The sequence below is a fragment of the Dermacentor andersoni genome, chromosome 7 (assembly GCF_023375885.2).
Source record: "Dermacentor andersoni chromosome 7, qqDerAnde1_hic_scaffold, whole genome shotgun sequence".
NCBI classification, from domain to species: domain Eukaryota; kingdom Metazoa; phylum Arthropoda; class Arachnida; order Ixodida; family Ixodidae; genus Dermacentor; species Dermacentor andersoni.
This window is the reverse complement of record NC_092820.1, coordinates 11234771-11256375: the sequence shown is the minus strand read 5'-3', so window position 1 is coordinate 11256375 and position 21605 is coordinate 11234771. Positions and strand designations below refer to the sequence as shown.

The window sequence follows — 21605 nt, the reverse complement described above, 5'->3', positions numbered from 1 at the left end:
AGCATGCGCATCATGCTTGTGTGGTGGCCGGCGTAGAAGTACCACACGAAAGCGAACGCTTTTTTTGTACTTTTCATGCCACATAAATGCCAGGCAAAATATTCTTATACAGCTCTTTATTTCTTGTATTTGTCTTGGATATATACACCCACACGTTCACAAAAGTTTCAAACGCTAGTTCATGGTGGGCCGTTGAAGCGGAGTCACGGCGCCTTCTCTCGTTCCGGCCTCCATCCCTGTCATGCAGCTGCTCCGACTAACCAGCGTTTCGTGACTCCAGCCACTGATGCCAGTGAAGCGTCTGCGAAGGTGCTCCTCACAGATGCTGCAATAAAGCGGCACATATAAGAAAGCTGCCCCGCTTTATAGTTCAGTGGTTAGTCGCATTCCATTTGAAGAATGAAACAATCAAAAAGATCATAAGCCAGATATTCACGAAACAGAAACGATAACAAAGCAACGTGCAAATCAGTATCGAAGCTGTCAGGAAGAGTGGCTGGACGACAGAAATCGTGTAAGTACCGGATAGCTGGTAATGTATATGTCATTAGCAATAGGGGGAACTCAACACGGAACCATAACAAAACACGCACACACAGTGGCTACTGTGTCTATAGGTAGCGGCCAGCTATTTACACCACGATCGGTCTTGTTGCTTCCCGTGAGCACTGCATGAAACAGCCAAGTTGAAACGCTGAGACAAAGAAGGCGCCGGAGCCCGGAGCGCCAAGCGGCACAAGGAGGTGAAAAGGTAAATGTTTGGAGAGGCAAGAGGGGAAGTTTATGGCATGATACACATACTTGCTGACATGATGGCAACGATGATAGGTCTATGTTTTGCAGAAAACCGCATACATGGCTTAAAGCAGAAACAGCATATACAGCATATATTATATGGTGAGGCAAAACAAACTCCTCAAAAGCAGTGACAAAAATTAATATGAACGCCGCAAATAGAACTCACTTATTACGGCATTATTTTATTAAAGAAAGTGCTAATACTGGACGCAGCAAGATGCAATAAGCAGCAGCTTGTTTGAATGAAGAAAAAAAAAACGAAGCATGCAGTTGGTACCGATGTTCGCAACGTGCACAAGAAAGCTGATTATTATGCCATATTTCTTACTTCGAATGAGATTCGTGATGGCCGTGAGCTTCACGAAGGCATGCTTCCTCCCTGGCCACCCTTTCCAGCTGAACTGCAGTGCAGCTTCATTATGCCCTGCAGAAGAGTGCGCACGGCATGACCGGTGTCCGTTCCTCCGTATCTGGAAAAAAAGTTCACCTGCACGAACCAGCGCATGTAGAGTTAAACCAGACATCCAAATACGTGGTTATCGTGGCCTGTAAAATGTAATGGTCAGGATAAGAAATATGATCGCTCTCGTTTTAAATGTTTTAACCACATAAAACAAATATATCTAGAAACAACGTTCTATGACAGAACGGCATATGGCTGCGGTATTGCATGAATGACAAAATGAAAATCAACCAAATATTAAACATGAATACATAGTTTCTCTAAAAAGAAAACACAGCATGTCACTCACCATCTGTTCCATGCGGGAATCTGAAGCTAGATATTCCTCTAATAGCGTCCTCGATCACCTTGCCCCGGAGTTGCCCCGAAACCAGAATGGTGCGCTTTGCACCGCCGTGGTGGCGCACTGCGGAGGGTCAACATCGAGGACAAAACTGCACCCCGTGCAGGGTGCTTGCCTGCAGCGCTACATTGCCCCTGGCGCGAAAAACGTGCGCGAACACGCGCGCGCGCACATTTTATTGTTTGCAGGTGCTGAGCATCTGCGGCAAGCGCTCGAACCTTGTCACACTGCGTGCTCCGACATACCTGGTTGCAAGCAAACACCAATGGATTTTATAATTAATCCTGACGACCTGTTCAACGAACCTGTCCACTTTCGGCCGCTCTTCACCACATTGTTTTTGGACGAGGTCGATCAGCATGTCGTCTTCGCTGTCAGACGAACTTGAAAAAAGCTCATCGATTGCAGCAACTAGGAGCGCTTCCTTTCTCATTGCCGACATCTCCACTAGCTAACTCCGTCAACTTCGTTGCAACCACAGCTTGAGCAGCTATCGGGCCAGAGCGTCCGCGGTTCTGCCACAGAACACCTATACATGGTTCTACAGTCGGCAGTGCGCGCGCGCGTCGCACGTCCCGCAGTGCTTGCTGGGATTGCACCCCGGCGCACCGCCGATTTTCTCGGTGCGAGACGGGGCAACGGAAAACCGCTCCAACAGGGTGCGCTTCCGGTGATCGAGGATTAGAGTTACTGTATATGCTACCTGTGGTAGCATATACAGTAACTCTATCGAGGATGGTCGGTGCGCACCGGTGCGGTTGATCGAGGATGAAAGTGCGCACCAAGGCGCCCCGGTGCGCACCGGTGCGGGTGATCGAGGACGCTATAAGATATGCTTTAGAGCCGCCCAAGGAAACATAAGGACAGGAAGGATAGACTTACTGACTTGGCTCAGAATATCATTGCAAAACAAAAACGAAAAAGAACATTCAGGCAGCGCGATAAATGAATACAACACATAGTTGCACAAACAAAATAGCACGCAGACTGCCAAGAGACAAATGTATAGGTATACATAACGTCGAGACCGTGGTGACAAAGTATTACACGTAAACTACGCAAATGCAACAGAAAAATTGAGGAACAATTTACATATGGGCTATCCGCAGGGTTTCACATACGTGACTTCTTGTCTGATGTTCCTAGATCTACTCTAGTCCACATGCGGAGATGTGCCACACACAATCCATTCTTACCTGCAATGCACCAGACGTATATCGTGCAGGCATTTACAGTTTTGTTTTTTCATCTGTGGGAAGGAACGAAAGCAACTTCTAATTAATTATGTCTTTTCCGCAAAGACAATTAACCAGACAAGCGTCTTACCTGATTTCTTCCCGAATGGTGATAACAGTTCCGAGCGTAGCAGGTCATTCGCACACTGTGCTTCAATTTAAGCAGTGTTGTTCCAGTGTTTCCTAGAGAAAAATTAAGGAAAATACAAGACGAAAAAATAATATTAGACATATATACATGAAAGTACGTCTCACATTTCCCTGTTCCAATTCTCGAACGCTTGATCCGTTCTCATATAAAGCCTCTTTTTTTTCTTCCTCTCAGAAAAAATAAGTACAAAAAACAAGGACTTTATCATACGTTGCAAAACCATTTACGTAATACAATGCGACCTTTGTTCACTTGAAAAAGACAGTCATGCATTACACAACGTGAAATTAAAATGTCACTTACGAGTACGCATATCTTGAACGGCGAGATACGGCGGCTCCACTGCATGGAAAGGGCTTGCGCTGTTCTTGTCCATGTCACTTTTGTGTAGTTGGCGTTTATATGCGCAGTCCATGATAACAGAAATGCACCAACTAGTCTACCAAGAGACGCGGAACGAGCTGGCGTCCAGAGCTAGCATTTGGCGGAAACTCACGCCACTGCTTGCGCCCCCGCGCAATTTGGCGGGAACTCGCCTGTGCCCCTGCGAGGAGGCGGCGTTGGCCTTACATAGCCTTACGAAGAAAAATAGACAGCAGGAAAGTCCCGCTTCGCTTTCGCGCCCCGTCCTCGCTGGTGGGAGCCGATGCTGACAGAGAGAATCGCCCGTCCCTGCTTTCCAAGAACCTCTTCATTCCTTCTGGGAGAGGGAGATGCGACAGCGCAAGCCGACCTCGGTTCCCCACACTTCTCCTTTCTTTTCTTTTTTTTTTTTCAGGCGCTTCCTGTAAGCGCGTCGCGGTTTCCTTTTGGTGTGTGTGCTGTGCACGTGCGTGCGTGCGTGCGTGTGTAAAGAAAATCTGCGTTCTATATTTTGCAGGCATTGGTAGCTCTATACGAATATGTATATGGTTATGTAAACAATAATTTTGACCTCTTCAATGCGTCGAGTACTTTGGGTGCTATGTACGTTACCATGTAGGTTCTGTTTTCCTTTTCTGGAGTATTGTATAAATATTGTGTAATCTTGTTTTGTTTCCCTTTGTACTTGCTCATTATTGTATACCTGTTATTACCGTGTGCAATTGTCTTTGTTTTAAAGGTCTCGCTGTAAAGGCTCTGCCAAGCGAAAGGGGGCTGCGGATTTGTCAATCTGTATCTGACAGCTTTTTCTGAGCCTCCGCTGTCTGTACCTTTACAAGGCAGAAATAAATAATATGAATTTTAATAAATATTTATCGTCAATGCATCACGTCTATATGTGCACGAAGTTCGATAGGTGCATGCAAGCATACACAGTCAGTACGCTTTCCAGGGAGCTTTGCACGAAAATGGTAGGTATGCTTCACAGGAGACGGCGCTTGAAAAAACACTCATGATATACCATGACTTTATTAATTCTTAACTACTTGATTGTTGAACGTCATTAGTTCATTGAGCAAAAATTTGAATAATTTGATCTAACTCTAGTTCTTCCCAATCAAATCCACGTCGACAGCAGAAATGCTCCATTTTATGATTTACATTGATTGGCATGCAGCCTTAATTATTCTTAGACAAATGGACAATAGCTACAAAAATTGCAGATTTTCACATCTATTCACAAGTCGGCTTCGTATAATCTCTTCTTTCACCCTCCCCAGTGAAAACATCTAACTGAAACGTTTCCTAGAACTGTACAGTCCACGAGTCGCCTGCGCGTAGATCGTTTGACGATTTTTGCTGTGCTGCGACAGGGCCGTTTACAATTAACACGCCGTTCGCGAACAATTGTTCTTGACTCTTTCCGCAGTTCAGATGACTATTACGAGAACTGTCTAATGCAATATCCACTTTATTAAATTTTGTTCCCCGTTAAACAGTTATTTACTCGTACAGTTTAACTACAAAAGAAGAAAGCAATAATGAACGACACAATAGTGTTGCAAACATATCCGTTTTTGAAGTATTGAAATCTTGTGCTTCTTGGTAAAGCAAATGTATACTTACGCGATATGTCTTCTCCTTGCGACTTGCACACTGGTCTCCACGTACTCTTGCTCTCGTAATAGTGGTCGTTGCATGCGCACCCGCATATATGGCGAAAGTAAATTTGATTCTGATTTCATTATTCACTCTAATTACTAGAGTTCGATCAGTCCAGAACAAAACACAGAATCATCTTTTAGCCGGAAGGAGATCTAACTGCCAGATGAACTGTCACTAACGTCTGTATGTGATCGTTGCTGTTTTTCCCCGTGTGATGAACCGCCGTCATCGCTTTTGTATAGCTGGTATATATTCCATCATTATATATATTCGTCAGTCAACATTTGTTACGCAAAAGCAACAACAAAAAATTGCTGCCTCTCACTTCTTCAAAGCACTGCGCAGCCTGTCGGAACGCACTGGCGCGTGTGAACGCATGGCCTGAAGGCTCAATTTCAAAGTGTTGTTCAATTGCTGCCTGAACCACTCGTGAAGACCTTTCGTGCCACGTTACTTTATTATGGTCTCTTTTCTTGTGACTGATGACAAGACATTAAATTTAGCGGCCTCTGGAAAACTAAGCTGCATCAACACAGCTTCTTAAATATACGAGTTGGCTCAGCGGCTGTCGGACAGTGTGCATGGTCTCTTGCGGCACGTCACTAAAAAAACCAATTAAACACTTGTAATGAAGAAAGGAAGATAATGACATCCCGATCATCATCAAGAGCGGACGGCACGAGATCGGAGCTCGAACACCACCATCTTGTTGTCCCGACCTACTGTTCCGAGCTACCGCCTGTTTGTTGGACTCGTCCAATAAACCTCCTTACACACTTAGCGTATATGCACAAAATGACGCGACCACTAATACAAGGTGAGAGGGAACTTTCGGTCTCACAAAAAGATATATATATATATATATATATATATTGTAACGGATACGGAAGGCGCGGACAAGAAGAGAAGACGAAGAGAACGAAGAGTTTGAGAGGCCGGGCTGCGCTGCGATCACGCTACGATCATCATCCATCGCCTGTAAATAAAACCATTTCTTCCCAACTCTTCGTAACAGTTGTGGTGGAAGGTGCGGGGTAATCGACACCCGAAGACGGATGCTGAAGCAGAAGTTCTTCGACGGAGCCGTCGCCTTGCTGGACTCCCACCGAATCTACCGGAGTTGATAATGTCCCACGACGCAGACGAACAACGGCCCACTACAACAGCTGCGCCGACAAGTTCCGTTCTAAAACTGAGAGATGCGCGTCCCTTCGCCGGAAGATCGGACGAAGACGTCGAGGAATGGCTCATCCATTATCACCGGGTGAGTGCCGCCAACAAGTGGAACAGCGCTTCTCAGCTTTCGAACGTCGTGTTCTTTTTAACGGATACTGCGTTGTTGTGGTTCGACAATCACGAGGAAACGTTTACAACATGGGGAAGATTTGTTTCCGAAATCAAAGAGCGATTCGGCGACTCCGCGACGAAAAAGAAAAGGGCAGAACAGACGCTACTGCAACGTGCGCAAGTGCCAGCCGAAACCTGCACGACCTACATTGAGGCGCTAATAAAACTGTAAAGGATGACGTAGACTCTGGAATGTCTGAGGAAGACAAAGTAGGGCACATCCTGAAAGGAATTGCAGAAGACGTTTATAATTTCCTCATCGCAAAGGACAACCTGGCTTCCGTCGCTGACATCATTCGGCACTGTCGTACTTTCGAGCAACTGAAGACGAGGCACATCACGCAGAAGTTTGGAAGGCTAGCCAATGTGACCACAGTTGCAAGCGTGGACAGCAACCAGCCCCTCGATCTGGCATCAACGATACGACAAATAGTTCGGGAAGAGCTCAGCCTGCACGCGCAAGTGACACATCCAGGAACTCATAGCTTCCGCCTACCACCAGATTTCGAGCCAAACGTGGCATCCTTCTCCCCGTATCCTGCGGCGAGGGGCACTGAGGATTATGAACTCGCGCCCCGACACCAGCCATGTCTCTACGACAGAGGCCCTACTTACGACGCTCGGCCACAACGAGAGCAGCCGCGCTTTTACCCCCGAGGCCCTGTGACTTCTGTCAGGCCGCGACCAGAACAGCACCGACCCTACTACCACGACGCGACTTATGAACGATATAACGGATTTCAGCGAGCAGCAGAGACACGTTATCCACATGACAATGAACTTTCTCGCCGCCCGCAGCAGCCTCGCATTCGTTTCGAGGAAGATGCTGTGAACCGCGACCCTCCCCACGAAACACAGAAACTCTTAAAAACTTCTTGAAACGGCTACAAACGGCTATAGACGTCTTGGTCTGTGATAAGACTGAAAATAGAATTTCTTCTTAACATAACCTCAGCACTTGGAATATGCTAGTATATATTCTATCTGCGGCAAAACCAACTACTGGTGCCACTAGAGTTTGTTTTGGTAAACACATTCAGAATGTCTAACTCAAGAACTTTTCTAGATGTTTTTGTCTAAAAGTGCATAAAATGCCAAACGACGTGTTAAAAGTGCAGTTACCGTCGGCCGTCGGCGTTAGCGAATAAAAGACGCCACAGACAAATGGAACTTGTTGGAAGCAACATAAGTTAATTAGGTTTAATGTCAAATAATTTCGCACCAGAACTTCAAAAATCAAGGCCGTGTTATTGTTTTCCATACGGGGCGCGCACACGACGCCTGGAAACCATTCTATGCTCGAGCGAAACGCCGGCGTTGCACAGCGGTGTCACAGAGCCACCGCGCTGCGATCACTTCGGCGGCACAATCCAAATTTGTCGGACATCTCATTCTGTGCTGGAAACACTGGGAGGCAGGAAGTTTGAATGAAAACGGGGAATGAGTCAAAAGAGGAGAATGCAAAATTTCAAATGTATGGCCAAGGACATCAGGGAGTTAGCTATGAAACGGGAGATAATCATCCTAGGGAACATGAATGCACATTTGGAATACTTTGACGGGGCGACAGATGCAACAGGGCAGATGTTAGTAGATTTTTGTGAGGCTCATGATTTTGTGATAGTTAATACTGAAATTAACTGCGACGGGAAAATAACATGGGAAAGAAATAACACCCACTCGACAATCGATTACTGCCTAATGTCCCACAAGCTGTATGAACGGTTGGGATGTATGGAAATTGATGAGGAAGGTACAAAAAGCCTGGGGAGTGATCACAAACGAATCAAAATCAGTTTTGGAAGGACAGTACCACTGGTAGAAACTAAAGAAAGGAAATGTATGAGCAAATTGAATGACAGGCAGCTACAAGAAGTGGCGAAAAACATTGAAAGCATGGTATCCAAGCAACCGCAAGTGGCATGGACATACGACGAGTTAATAGGTATTTTTAAACGAGAGCTAGAGAAGGGACAGATTAGGAAACTAGGAAGTAAGCAGGGAAAATATAAAATGAAAAGCTGGTGGGACCAAGAAGTTAAGGAGGCCATAGAGCAACGCAAAGATGCGTGCAGAAAACACAGAGCAGCGAAGAAAAGGGGAGCCACACCAGAAGAGGTGGAGACAAAATGGGAGGATTACCTTGCAATGAAAAGAGAAGCATTGGCATTAATTCAAGCCAAGATAGCAAAAGCTGGGGTACAGTGGATGTTAGAGATACGAAAAAAAGACAGAAATGCCTCTAAGAAATTTTGGGAACACATAAGGCAACAGAGTAAGAAGACAGAGGTGCTTCAGCACTCACTGACCACACCAGAAGGAACAAAGGTAGAGGGAGAGGAAGCTCAGGAATATATTAGGTTAACAATAGAGGCAGCATTTGCAGAGCCAGTGGGTAGCAAAATGGAGAACAATGACAACAGCAGGAGATAATTAGAGGAGGAATACAGAAGGATGACAAGTAAGGAATGGGACAGAATATAACACAAGGTCCCCGTGGGAACAGCGACAGGACCTGATGGCATACCTATGAAATTGATAAGCATATTAGGCCAGAAAAGTAAATTAAAATTACGACAACTTATTGAACAAATAGTAGTAGGGGGAGAGGTTCCACAGGACTGGAAATCAAGCAGAATGATATTAGTTTACAAAGGTAAGGGAAGCAAGGACAACATTAAATCCTACAGACCAATAACTATCACATCAGTCATATACAGAGTAGCAATGCAGATGGTGAAAAAGAGAATGGAGGAATGGGCAGAACGTGAAGAGATCTTGGGAGAACTGCAGAATGGATTTAGAAGGAACAGAAGGCTAGATGATAATTTATTTGTTATAACACAGTGCATAGAGATAGCGACAGCCAGGCAGAAACCGCTATGGATAGCTTTTTTAGACATTAGAGGAGCCTATGATAATGTAAACCGAGAAAAGTGATGGAGCCAGTTGAGGGAATATGGTCTAGATAGAAAGATGATTGAGTTCCTACAACAAGTTTATACAGATAATGAGGTAGAGATAACATGGGAGGGGGAAACTACAAAGCCAGCTAAAATAAGAAGAGGTCTCAGGCAGGGCTGTCCATTGTCGCCTCTGCTTTTTATGATTTACATGAGCCAAATGGAAAAGAGACTACAACAGAGCACAATAGGAACTGACATAAGCTATATGCTGGAAGGGCAGAAGGTAGCTCAAGTACTAGCCGGACTGATGTATGCAGATGATATTGTACTGCTTGCTGACACCCGAGTAGGGCTACAGGAACTAATGAGCATATGTTGAGAGGAGGGAGAAAAATTGGGACTGCAATTCAGTAGAGAGAAGTCTGGGATAATAGTATACAATGAAGAAAGGGGGGAACCATTGGAAATACAAAGCACTAAGATTGATCATGTTGAAAAATACAAGTATTTGGGCATATGGCTAAACGAGGGCAAAAAGTACTTGAAAGAACAGGAAAAAATTATGATTGAAAAAGTAAAATGGAACTCAGCTGTAATGAAACACAAGGCACTTTGGAACTATAATAGGTACGAGGTGGTTAGGGGCGCATGGAAAGGGGTTATGGTACCTGGCCTCACATTCGGAAATTCAGTACTGTGCATGAAATCGGAAGTTCAGGCATGCATGGAAACGAGACAGAGAAGTGTAGGCAGGTTGGCCTTAGGAGCACACGGGAACACCCCTAATGAGGGAGTGCAGGGGGACATGGGATGGACGTCATTCGAAGGTAGAGAGGCAATAAGTAAACTAAAATTTGAACAGAGACTCCCAGCACTGGAGGAAGAAAGGTGGGCAGGAAAAGTGTACAAATATCTGTACATGAAAAGTTTGAACACAAAGTGGACACTCAGAACGAGGAAGCTGAGGAATAGATACCTACAGCCGAGGGAGGGGGTCCAACGTGGTTCTAGTGTGGGAAAGGAGGTGAAGGAGACGGAAAGAAAAATGTGGGAAGAAAGAATGCTCGGAAAGCCAGCGCTATCAATGTATAGGTCACAAAAACAGGAGATTAAGAAAGAGCTTTTATTTGATAACTCGCGGGGCAGCTCACTATTATTCGAAGCTAGGACGGGGGTTTTGAGAACGAAAACATACAGGGCTAAATTTGAAGACGTGGACCTTTGGTGCACAGCTTGCGGAGCCGAAATGGAGACCACTGAGCATATAGTGCTGAGATGCACAGAACTTCGCCCGACCCTGGCAGAGGGAACAGTGGCAGATATGGAAGGGGCATTAGGTTTTCCTGGGGAACGAGGGCAAATAGACGAGAAAAGAGTGGCAGTAACGAAGGGGAGGCTCGAGGATTGGTGGAGGAAGTCAAGGGAGAGATAATACAATAAATCGGGGAGATAATGTTTCCTCTACTGTTTTAGATAGTTATTTTGGGGGGAGGAGGGGAGTGAAAACTAGGTTAAGGAAAAGAGAACATAAAGAAAGGAAAAAAGAAAATAATAATAAAATAGGAGGGGGAGCAAAAGGACCTCATCATGATCAGTGTAAGCCAATGTACTGTACCCTTTCTGGCCCTTCCAGTGCTTTTTATATGGGTTAAGGCCGGGGAGCGCTTCGTGGTAAAATAACTAGTTGGTGTCACACAAACGGGCATTTTTTTGCACTGGTGTATTATAAGCTGCCACTATTATAACCAATTTCTCAGTGCCAGTGTACATACACAGTTCTACTAATAATTAGTTTCCCTAAGCCACACAAAATGTACCTGTAGGTAGTCATTGCTATGTAAGAACCGAAAAATTAACTCTGTTGTGTCATATAAGTATTCCATACATGAGTAAAAATTTGCTACAACAGTGTACATTACACCTTGCTTCCCTAATGCACAAATGTATTCAAGCCAGTATTTGATTAGTTTGGTATTCTAAATGTTTTCTGTGCGATTTAGTTTATTTACACGAATTTACTGTACAGCATCAGCAAGCAATCTAATTTAAGATTTATGTGTGCTGTAAAAGGTGTGCTTTGCCGCTAGAATTGATAAAACATGGGCCGAGGCTTCCATACAAGGACAAACTTCAATTTCGCTCTACCACCATCAGCACTTGGCTGGCGCTTGCAAAATGAATCACATCAGGTAGCTTGTGCCAGACTGATTTTTCTTTTTTGAGGAGATCACAAAGTGGTGTGTTGACGCGCCTGCGTCTGAGATATAGATTGCGCTGCAACATATGTGCGTGTAGAACTGGCATGATGCTGAGGGTTCCAGCAGTTTGCAGAGGTGCTCTTAAAATTTTGTCATAACTGCAATTTTACCTGTGCTGTTTTTTATCACCTATTTCAATAATATCATTGGAGGTGTTATCAGAATTTAGCAATCTATTTGCCCTAGCCCATTAGCCTGCCACATTTGCCTTTTCACTAGGTGGGCAATTATTCAGCATGGACTTAAATACACCTTTTTGTGTGCAGTGGCTTCTCAATTGCAAGTCAACATAGATGCTCAGAATTACCCGAGACTATAGATTCACTGATGAATTTGTTACCTATACGAATCACTTTGCACTTTCTCGCGCAAGCAGCATGTTAACACTTCTAAGACAGTGGGCAATATTATCGTTTGATCACATCATGAGATACTTTCAATTTTGTATGACGCATCATCCAAGGTGTTGCATCATTTGTGTGAGGTATTGCCCTAAGCCAGTTAGGGTCACATGAAAATATATCAACAAAGGTGATTGATCCAGCTAGGAGTGTTGCTTTGGAACCCTACTTTATCACCAGTCCTCCTTTGCATGCTACCTGCTTACTCTGTACTGTGTCATGTTTAAGTTTGAAAGAAAGGCAACAGCTAGGCAGTGCAAAATGCCAAACTTGCTTTTAGTTCAACAATATAACATGCTATTTAAGTTTTTAATTAAGTTAGTACATCGTTTACCTGCAGAGTGAATTACTGTTTTAAACTGATTATATTTTGTAGGAAGCTTCTCAGACTTGTTTGACAGGTTGATAAGTGGCTTTTATGCGAAGCATACTAGCCGCACAACCACGCTCTTCCTTGCTGCGCCGCGCGTGGCCGCGTAGCTACCATATGACGTCATAACAGCTGCAAAAGCGGAGGCTCAACTCGTGCGCTCGCTTGCGGCCGCGTAGCTACATAGCCGGGTGTCAGCTCGTGCGCTCGCCTGCGGTCGCACAGATGGTACTGCGGCCTAACTCCCGCTCCTCCCGCTAGGGCACTGACGTCACAACAGCTGCAAGCCGGGCTCAACTCTTGCAAGATGGGCTGGGTGGGAATCGAACAAGGGTCTCCGGAGTGTGAGACGGAGACGCTACCACTGAGCCACGAGTTTTTTTTTCTTTATTCACAAAATGACATACATAAAAACACGTTGGCCTACTTGGACAAACGTGACAAGCTAAAATTTCTTGAAATTCACTAATTCATCAAGAATACCCAACCAGTCAGGCGGATCTGCCTGTACACGATATATCTCACGTATGAAAATAATGCTTTCAACAAATTTTCTCGTGCTGAGCGCGCATTCACATCGGCGTGCGTTACCGCCATCCGTGTCTTCCAAAGACTATGGAGGCCCAGGAGCATTATCATGTCGTACGGAAAGCCCTGACGGCTGTCTACCGGCAGGAAACGTATACCCTGTGATGTTATCGGCAGTTCCTTTTTAAGAGTTCTTTGCGAGACGTCCCAATAAAAAATTGCATCCCAGCACTCAATGAAAGCGTGCTCAATGGTCTCCGGCTTGTTACATAGCGCACAGTTTGTCGTCCATGGTACAAATATTCCTTTGTCGGCTATCCATGTTTTGACCGGAAGGGTAGATGTACGCAATTTAAAGAAGAACGACTTTACGCTTGCTCTCACTGGCATCCTTTTAACTCTTTTTAAAACATCTTGTCCTGGGCCTCCATAGTATTTCATTCGGTACAATGGCACTGGCATCATAACTTCAACTAAATCCTTGTAAAGTTTCTTTCTTGTTACTGTGCTCAGGTACTGAAGGGAAAACCGAGCTTTTAATATTCGAAGGGAGTCGACTACCTCTCGCAAGTAGCCTTTAAGCCGATAGTGTACAGGCTGTGCACTAGACACAATAAATTCAGGCAAAACGCTTTTTAAACGGAGCTGGATCATCGTACGCAAGAATGAATCACTTTGATCTCGCAAGAAGACAAAACGAGAAACAATCTGTCGTAAGAACAAATGCGACAATCCAAGACCGCCATCTCGAACAGGACGAAACAAGTTGGTACGGCTGACCCTTTCCCAAGTGGAACCCCAGATAAACACAGCAAATACTCTGTGTATTTTCTGTACATTCACACGGGTCATCGACAAGAATTGGAGGACATACCACACTTTGGCAATTAAAAACAAATTACAAACAGTTGCCCTTGCAAACATTGACAAATCACGACCCTGCCATCCTCCGGTTTTCTCTTTTACGCGCGACGTCTCTTCCTCCCAGTAAAGCGCGGCACTCTCGTAGTGCTCAAGCGGCACCCCAAAATATTTCGAAGGAGACACGGTCCATTGTAAATTTGCAAAGACAGACGGTGTGTTGTCCCAACTTCCGTGCCAAAATCCGATGCTCTTGTCCAAATCGATCTCGCATCCGGTTTGCCTGCAATATCTTTTAGCATCGCTTATCGCCTCTAGTACACTTTGGCGATCTGTACCACTGAGCCACGAGTACGATGCTTCAAAGCGGTACAAAAGCGCCTCTAGCGAATGCGGTGTTGCCTTAGAAACGAGCTGTTTCTAAGGCTCAGGCGTGCGTCGCTTGCTCAGGTGCACATTTCGTTGCCGCGCCGAACCAAATCCACCTAGAAAAAAATGTGGCTTTGGCCGAACGCTGCGTTGCTCGACGCTCACCGCGTCCAATGCGGGGCGCGTAGTCGCTGCGCCGTAGCCCATTGTCTTACACCCCTTGGCGGGTCGACGGGAACGCTGTCGCGTTCCACTCTTGAAGGCGAAGCAGAGTAACGCATGAGTTGTTTCTTCGTCTAGCCGAACCAAATATAGCCAAGCAACAGCAGTTCACCAGGCTAAACAGTGGTTCAACAACTAAAATAAAGGCTAGTATGCTTCGCATCCTGGGCTTAACCTTAGCTAAGCCACAGCCATTTTTTTTTAGCTACAGAACACCATATAATAATTTAAAGGCCGACTTTGACTCTGCTATGCAACTTAATGACTATGCCAGGAACAAGGTCTCTGAGTTGTGGCGCTGGCTAACACTCCAGGGGTTCTACTAGGACACATAAATACCCCAGAAAGTGGATGGGGAAACGACGCCGCGGTAGCTCAATTGGTAGAGCATAGCACGCGAAATGCGAAGGTTGTGCGTTCGGTTCCCACCTGCGGCAAGGTGTTTTTTCATCCACTTTAATTTCCATTAATTTATCGTTTCTTTAGTTCATTTATTAAGCACAAGTAAGTTCCCCTATGTTGTCCTTGGTGTCAGTGTTTGTTGGCTTCTTATGATAGGAAATATACTAGTCATTTTAAACATCGCATACATACCTTAAGATACCCGTAATTTAAGAGCAAGGAGTGTTTAAATTTATTTTCAATGTGAGACAAACTTCTTACTTAGCACATATTGCTAATTGAAGTTCCAATTTCAATATTCCCACTTCCTCCCTCGCCTTTTTTTCCTCTTCTGTGCAGGTATTGCTTGCCTATGTCTACAAGAACCGTGACGCGTGGCCTGTGACAACAAGCTTTTGTGGGCAGCAAGTGCTCTCGTACGAAGGCTGGCCTACTCTGGCAGCGGCGGCAATCATCTTCAAGATTTATCCATGATCACCTTTGCTGCTATTTGTCACTCTTGTTAATTACTTTCTGCAGCTTTTCTTATTCATTAGGTAATAAAGTATGAGTATGTGACATGGTGTGAAGTTGATGTCTTGCTGCATTTTCGCTCGCAATCATCTTTTATGCATGAAAAGCTCATCGTACAGTTTATAAAAAAAAATAACAGCATATGATTTATCTTTCAGTTCTGGTAACATGCAACGTACAAGGAATTCACTAATAGATGGTATGCCGAAGAACTGGCCATTATTTCTTCGTGATGCTGTGCAAGCATGTGGCGTTACCTTACAAGAGGCACCCACAAAGTAAGTTACAATTTACCTTTAAATGAAGCATGGAGATCAGAAAAAATATATTTATATTGCCAGTTAGAGTGGCTTGCAGAGTGTTTTTCCAGATGTGTACTATCCTTTATTTCTTAACTCATTGCAGCACAGTGTTCTGTTTCGTATACTGGTGTAAGACTACTGTGCCCCTGTAGCTGAAATGAGGATGTAATTTTTGCCTGAACTGCAGCATCACTGACAAAACTTTTCTTTGCTAGAAACTATATTTCAATTTGGTGAAGACCCAGCAGGGCGAAGTTTTGTCAATAATGACGTGTTTCATGCAGAGATGTTCTTGCTTAAGTCAATGGGTGAACATTGGAATGATATCAGCATACAATACAGATCTTGTTTTATTTGCAACAATTCTGACAGGCGGTATTCAATTGATTGGTCTAATTAAAAAACACTAACTGACCAATGAGGCTGTACTACACTATTCCCCTGGTTCACATCTGAAAGAACTACATGTGCATCACTCTATCTGACAATATAAACTGTTTTTTCTGATGGCCATGCCTCGTTTAAAATAAGTTGTAACTGTGGGCAAACGTCGTGTTACTGTAACAGCTGCCGCAAAAATTTGAGTTAATGTCTAATAAAAGTCTTCATTTGTTCTTGTCAAGCTGTCCGTTAGCCAACTTTTAGCGTAACGTTAGCAGGGCTTACTCAAGTACTTCTAGACGTCCATGGCTACAACATGTCTTGATCAAGACAGCTACTAGGCTTTTGAATTAGCCGTTCAAGACATCTTTTAGACATCAAATAGCTGCTTGCGTGTTTCGTGGATCCCGTGTGCTACAACTGCGGTTCCACAGGCCATATAGCTCGGTATTAACGCCAAGGCAGTCAATCACGAAAGACACCTCCGATGTTCTCGCCACCCAGAACCCGTACTTCATAAGACTTGCGGACGACCGATTTGCTTCCAATGGACCACTTCTCACACGCGACCAGACGCAACGATTCGCCAGCTTCTGAGCGGAGTTTGACGCCACCAAGTAACCGTCCCCGTCGCTCTCCGTCCCCTCGGCGCCGTTCTTCGTCACCGCCGCTGGGGAACTAGCATCCGCGGCCAATGGAGATGTGGTCGCCGGACGGTCTTTGCAAGAAATACCTCTGCCTGTTGTGATGTTCAAAAACAAAGTGAATGTCTCGATTGACGGAATACCGACCATGGCGTTAGTTGATACTGGGGCGACTGTGTCTGTGATGAGCCTCGCTTTTAAAAACCGTCTAGGCTACAAAGTTATGTTTTCTTGGAACGACGGTATTACCTTTCATGGAGTAGGCGGCGAGTGGCTTCAACCCCTTGGTGTTTGTGTCGAAATTCCTTGTTCTTTCTCGTTGTTCGCACGATGTTATTCTTGGTATAGATTTTCTTGAACAGTGCGGCGCTTCCGTGGACTGTGCACGGTTGTGGCGAAATATCATTGAACAAGTTATTTACATCAGCACAGTCCGAACAAAGCTCGGGTGGTGAAGACAGGGACACAGACACTCTCAGTGTTCCTGATGAACAGAACACCATATAATAATTTGGCCGAACGCTGTCGACGCTCGTCGACAGCGTTCAGGCACCATCGTGGTGGGCGTCTGCAGGCACCATCGTGGTGCCTGACGCCCATTCGTGTTTCTGCAACTACTGCGGATGCTGATTGTGTTGACCTTGTAGTTAGGCCTCTCCGCATAAACTGTGCTAAAAAAGATATACTTGTGCCCTGCTCTGTCGTGTGCATGACGAAAGGAGTCGCCACATTGTGGGCGCTGAACTGTTTCGCCACGCCGGTTGTCCTTCCTCGCGGTATGAAAATCGCTCTGTTCGATAAAGCCGCATGTAGCTCAATAGCGGCACTGACTACGGACGTTCGTACAGCTTGCTCTCCTTGCGATAATCGTCATTCTGAAGAGCTAATGATGGGCATGATCAGCAAGGCTCTCGGCACATCGGAACGGCAAGCACTGGTACAGGTATTTGCCAGGCATGAGGCCGCATTCGACTTCACGCATGGAGATGCACCCCTTCATTTACCGTCGTCCCGCGCTCGTCACAGAATAGATACCGGCTCAGCACACCCCATCCGCCGGAAGCCCTACCGAGTGTCATCGTCCGAGCGCAAAGTGATTGCAGAGCAAGTCAAGGCGATAATGAACAAAGGTGTCGTTCAAGAGTTGTGTAGTCCATGGGCAGCCCCAGTAATCCTGGAGCGAAAAAAAGATGGCTCCTGGAGATTCTGCGTGGACTACAGACATCTAAACGCAGTGACGAAGAAGGATGTATATCCACTACCGCAAATCGATGACGTCATTGATTGCTTACACGCTGCTTCTTACTTCTCAACACTTGATTTGCGATCGGGGTCTCGGCAAATACGTATGGACCCTGCCGACAAGGAAAAGACCGCTTTCGTGACTCCAGATGGCCTATATGAATTTAATGTTATGCCTTTTGGCCTTTGCAATGCTCCTGCCACCTTTGAAAGAGTCATGGACACAGTACTACGTGGTCTAAAGTGGGAGATATGCATGTGTTACCTCGATGATGTTGTAATCTTTGGCCGCACGTTTGAAGAACTTAACGAACGCCTCAGCCTCGTTCTCGACTGCTTTCAGAAAAGAAAGCTGGACTGGTTCTAAACTCAAAAAAAGCGTCGTTTCGGCGAACGTCAAACACTGGTCCTGGGACACTTAGTCGACAAGAATGGCGTCAGACCCGATCCTCGTAAGATTGAAGCGGTGAGCTCCTTCAAGCCACCACAGTCAGCACGAGAACTCCGCTCATTCGTTGGCCTATGTTCGTATTTTCGTCGTTTTATTCCCCGGTTTGCCGACATCGTTTACCCGTTGACAAGTATTTTGCGACAAAATGCATCCTTCAATTGGACACCAGAGTGTGACGCATCATTCTCTCAACTGTAGTTTATACTAACGTCAGCACCCCTCTTGCGTCACTTAGATCCATCTTGCCCGACTGAAGTTCACACTGATGCTAGTGGAATCGGGATAGGAGCGGTGCTTGTACAACGTCACAGTGGCGCAGAACATGTCGCATATGCCAGCCGTTGCCTGAGCAAATCTGAACGCAATTATACGGTTACGGAACAGGAATGCCTGGCAGCCGTTGTCGCCATACAAAAGTTTCGGTGTTATCCTTACAGTAGACCATTCAAGATTATCGCCGACCACCATTCTTTATGCTGGCTGGTCGGTTTGCGTGGACCCTCTGGTCGCCTCGCACGTTGGGCGCTGCGCCTCCAGGAATACGACTTTGTGGTATCGTACAAGAGTGGCCGTCGTCACGCTGACGCAGACTGCCTCTCTCGGATTCCTCTTGCGACTACCGACTGCGATGCTGAGAATTTTGACGACTGTCTCGCTGCTGTTACTTCTACGTTTCCTGACGCGGCAGACTTTCAGCGAGAACAACGGAATGATGTTACCCTCGATCTACTTTTTGTCGCCACCCGTACTTCTAAAGGCAGCGGTCGCTTTACTGTCCGTGATAAATTGCTCTACAAAACTAATTACTCCGGGCATGGAGCGCGTTTTCTGCTTGTTGTCCCAGAGAGTCTCCGCTCCGCCATTCTACGCGTCATGCATGACGATGTGACATACGGCCATTTCGGCTTCGTACGAACGCTGCACCGCACCCAGGAGCGCTTTTACTGGCCCAAAATGTACGAAACAACCAAGCGCTATGTCGCTAGTTGTGAAACGTGCCAACGTCACAAGCGACCGACCACCGCAGCCCCGGGTCCCCTTCGGCCATTGACACCGCCCAGTACGCCATTCGAGCAAGTAGGCATTGACCTTTTGGGTCCATTCCCGTTATCTAACAACAAGAACCGCTGGATAATTGACTGCGTAGACCATCTTACACGGTATGCAGAAACTGCAGCCATACCATCTTCCACCGCTGCTTGCGTGGCGGTCTTCCTGCTCCGTTCCGTGGTCCTTCGTCATGGCCCACCACGTGTCATCATCAGCAACCGTGGTCGCCAGTTCACGGCTGATGCCATTGAAGAGTTACTTCGTTTGTGCACTTCACAGTTCCGTCATTCCACGCCGTATCATCCACAAACCAATGGCCTCGTTGAAAGGACAAACAGAACGCTGACTAACATGCTTGCCATGTACGTCTGCTCCAATCATAAGAACTGGGACGACGTGCTTCCATTCATCACTTACGCAAACAACACGGCGAAACACGAAACCACGAACTATAGCCGATTTCATCTCCTGTATGCAAGGTTACCGCGAAGCCCTCTGGACATTTTCTTACCCTTCGTACTGCACAGTAACGATTCTGTATCGAAGACTTTGTTTCTCGCCGAAGAAGCCCGCCGAATAGCTAGTCTTCGTACTCTGGCCTCACAAAGTCGTTCGAAAGAGCAATACGACGACCGTCACGTACAAGTATCGTTGGAAAAAGTTCACTTCGTTCTTCTTTGGACACCGCAACGCAAGCGTGGATTGTGCCAAAAGTTCTTGTCACAATATTCAGGCCCATTTGTAGTCGTGGACCGCCTGAGCGAACTCACTTACGTCATATATAGCTCGCCTCCTGTGCAATGGTCGGCGATCAAGCAGAACTCAGCTGACTCATATTGCTCGCTTGAAGCCTTTCTACCCTGCTTGTCCAACCTGACTCGCCCCACGGGCTTCGTTTGCTTGCGGGGAAATGTAACGTATACGGAAGGCGCGGACAAGAAGAGAAGAGAAGACGAAGAGAACGAAGAGTTTGAGAGGCTGGGCTGCGCTACAATCACGCTACGATCATCATCCATCGCCTGTAAATAAAACCATTTCTTCGCAACTCTTCGTAACAATATATTAGACGAAGTGATGCCGCAAGGAAACAGGAAACGACGTATAAAAGCGGGTGCTCGCAAGGCGCAATTTATTCCTCGTTACATGCGAACTGCCGTCGCGAAATGCAGTGAAAGGACGAGTGCCTCCACAATTACTCGTTGTTGCTGCTGACTTCTTTGTCACCGTCGGCGATGACGGTTTCTGCCCCCCATGCGACCAAAGTTATTCGGCAGGCAGCACTTCAGAAATACCCGAAATAGAATCGAATACGGCGAAGGCACTGTGGGACGATCCTCAGGGCGACTTCGAAGGCCGCTCGCTTGGCGCGCCTACACATCGCCGCCGATCGTCTTGCACAAGGTTTCGATTAATACGCCGTAACCATGTTGATGCGGCACTAAGAGCGTTTTAAACCGGGGGATAAAGGCGGCGCGAAATGAACAGTGAGAACTCCCAGCTCGCGCGCTCTTGCGCACGGTGAAATTTCAGCGTTAGATAAAGTAAAAGAAATATAGCACACGTTATGTTCATGTCACGAACCCGAATATAATGCGAGGCGCGTTCCAAGGCTCAAAATTTCGGGGGAAAAACTCGCGCTATATTCGTGCAAATATTAAGTGCGTATCTCTCGTGTGTCGCCTCTTCTCTGGCTCACGCTGGTAGCAGCAAGTAAAGAACACCTCCTTTCATAGTAATGTTATTTCATTATTTCAATGGTCAACTTACACCAGCATTCAGGCACTCCAGCTACGTGTGTCTCTGTGTGTGGTTGTACCCATTCGCTACATTATGTCATTAATTAGAAATACTCATTTAGGCGTAAACCTCGTTTATGCATTATGGTATATGTCTTTATCAATTAGACGTCATTTCGGACGTTCGGTGGTCTCGATTTGTCACGTAAGTGCATCATAGCCCCATATAAAAACTAGAAAACATGTATATTCGAACGCGGAAACCGAAAGTTCGATCAGGTCAAACGAGTGTTTGGGCGAAATATCTACCGGACGTTCATATGTAAAATATCCACAATGAGACTTCCGACGGATGGGATTTCGTATACTGAGGCAGTATATATGCGTGAGTCATATATTGTAATGACGAAGCTTTATTTTAGATGAGAGCTATAGGTTACGTGGCCGCCTGCATGCAGCGCGTAGTCTGCTACTTGGGAAGTGGTGCCATCGTCGAGAAGGCCCTTCCTCTTGCGCAAGAGCGATATTTGAAAGCGCTATACGTGAAAACGTATAAAGTTGACAGCAGCAATTGATGGACAAGAAAAAAGAAACCTATATAATA

The 21605-nt window shown here is 45.8% G+C and overlaps 1 long non-coding RNA gene across 2 annotated transcripts; it reads right to left on the bottom strand.

The window, feature by feature from the left end:
* Nucleotides 1–99: 99 nt before the first annotated feature.
* Nucleotides 100–4275, bottom strand: LOC126535567 (uncharacterized). 2 transcript variants are annotated; one of them, XR_008613441.2, is made up of 4 exons: nt 3294–4275; nt 2931–3022; nt 1127–1285; nt 100–325 (listed from the first exon to the last, which is right to left on the bottom strand). It is a non-coding gene; the product is annotated as an uncharacterized lncRNA (long non-coding RNA). The 2 variants fall into 2 exon arrangements; XR_008613439.2 differs by lacking the exons at nt 2931–3022; nt 3294–4275 and adding an exon at nt 1551–2119.
* Between the last annotated feature and the right edge of the window lie 17330 nt (nt 4276–21605).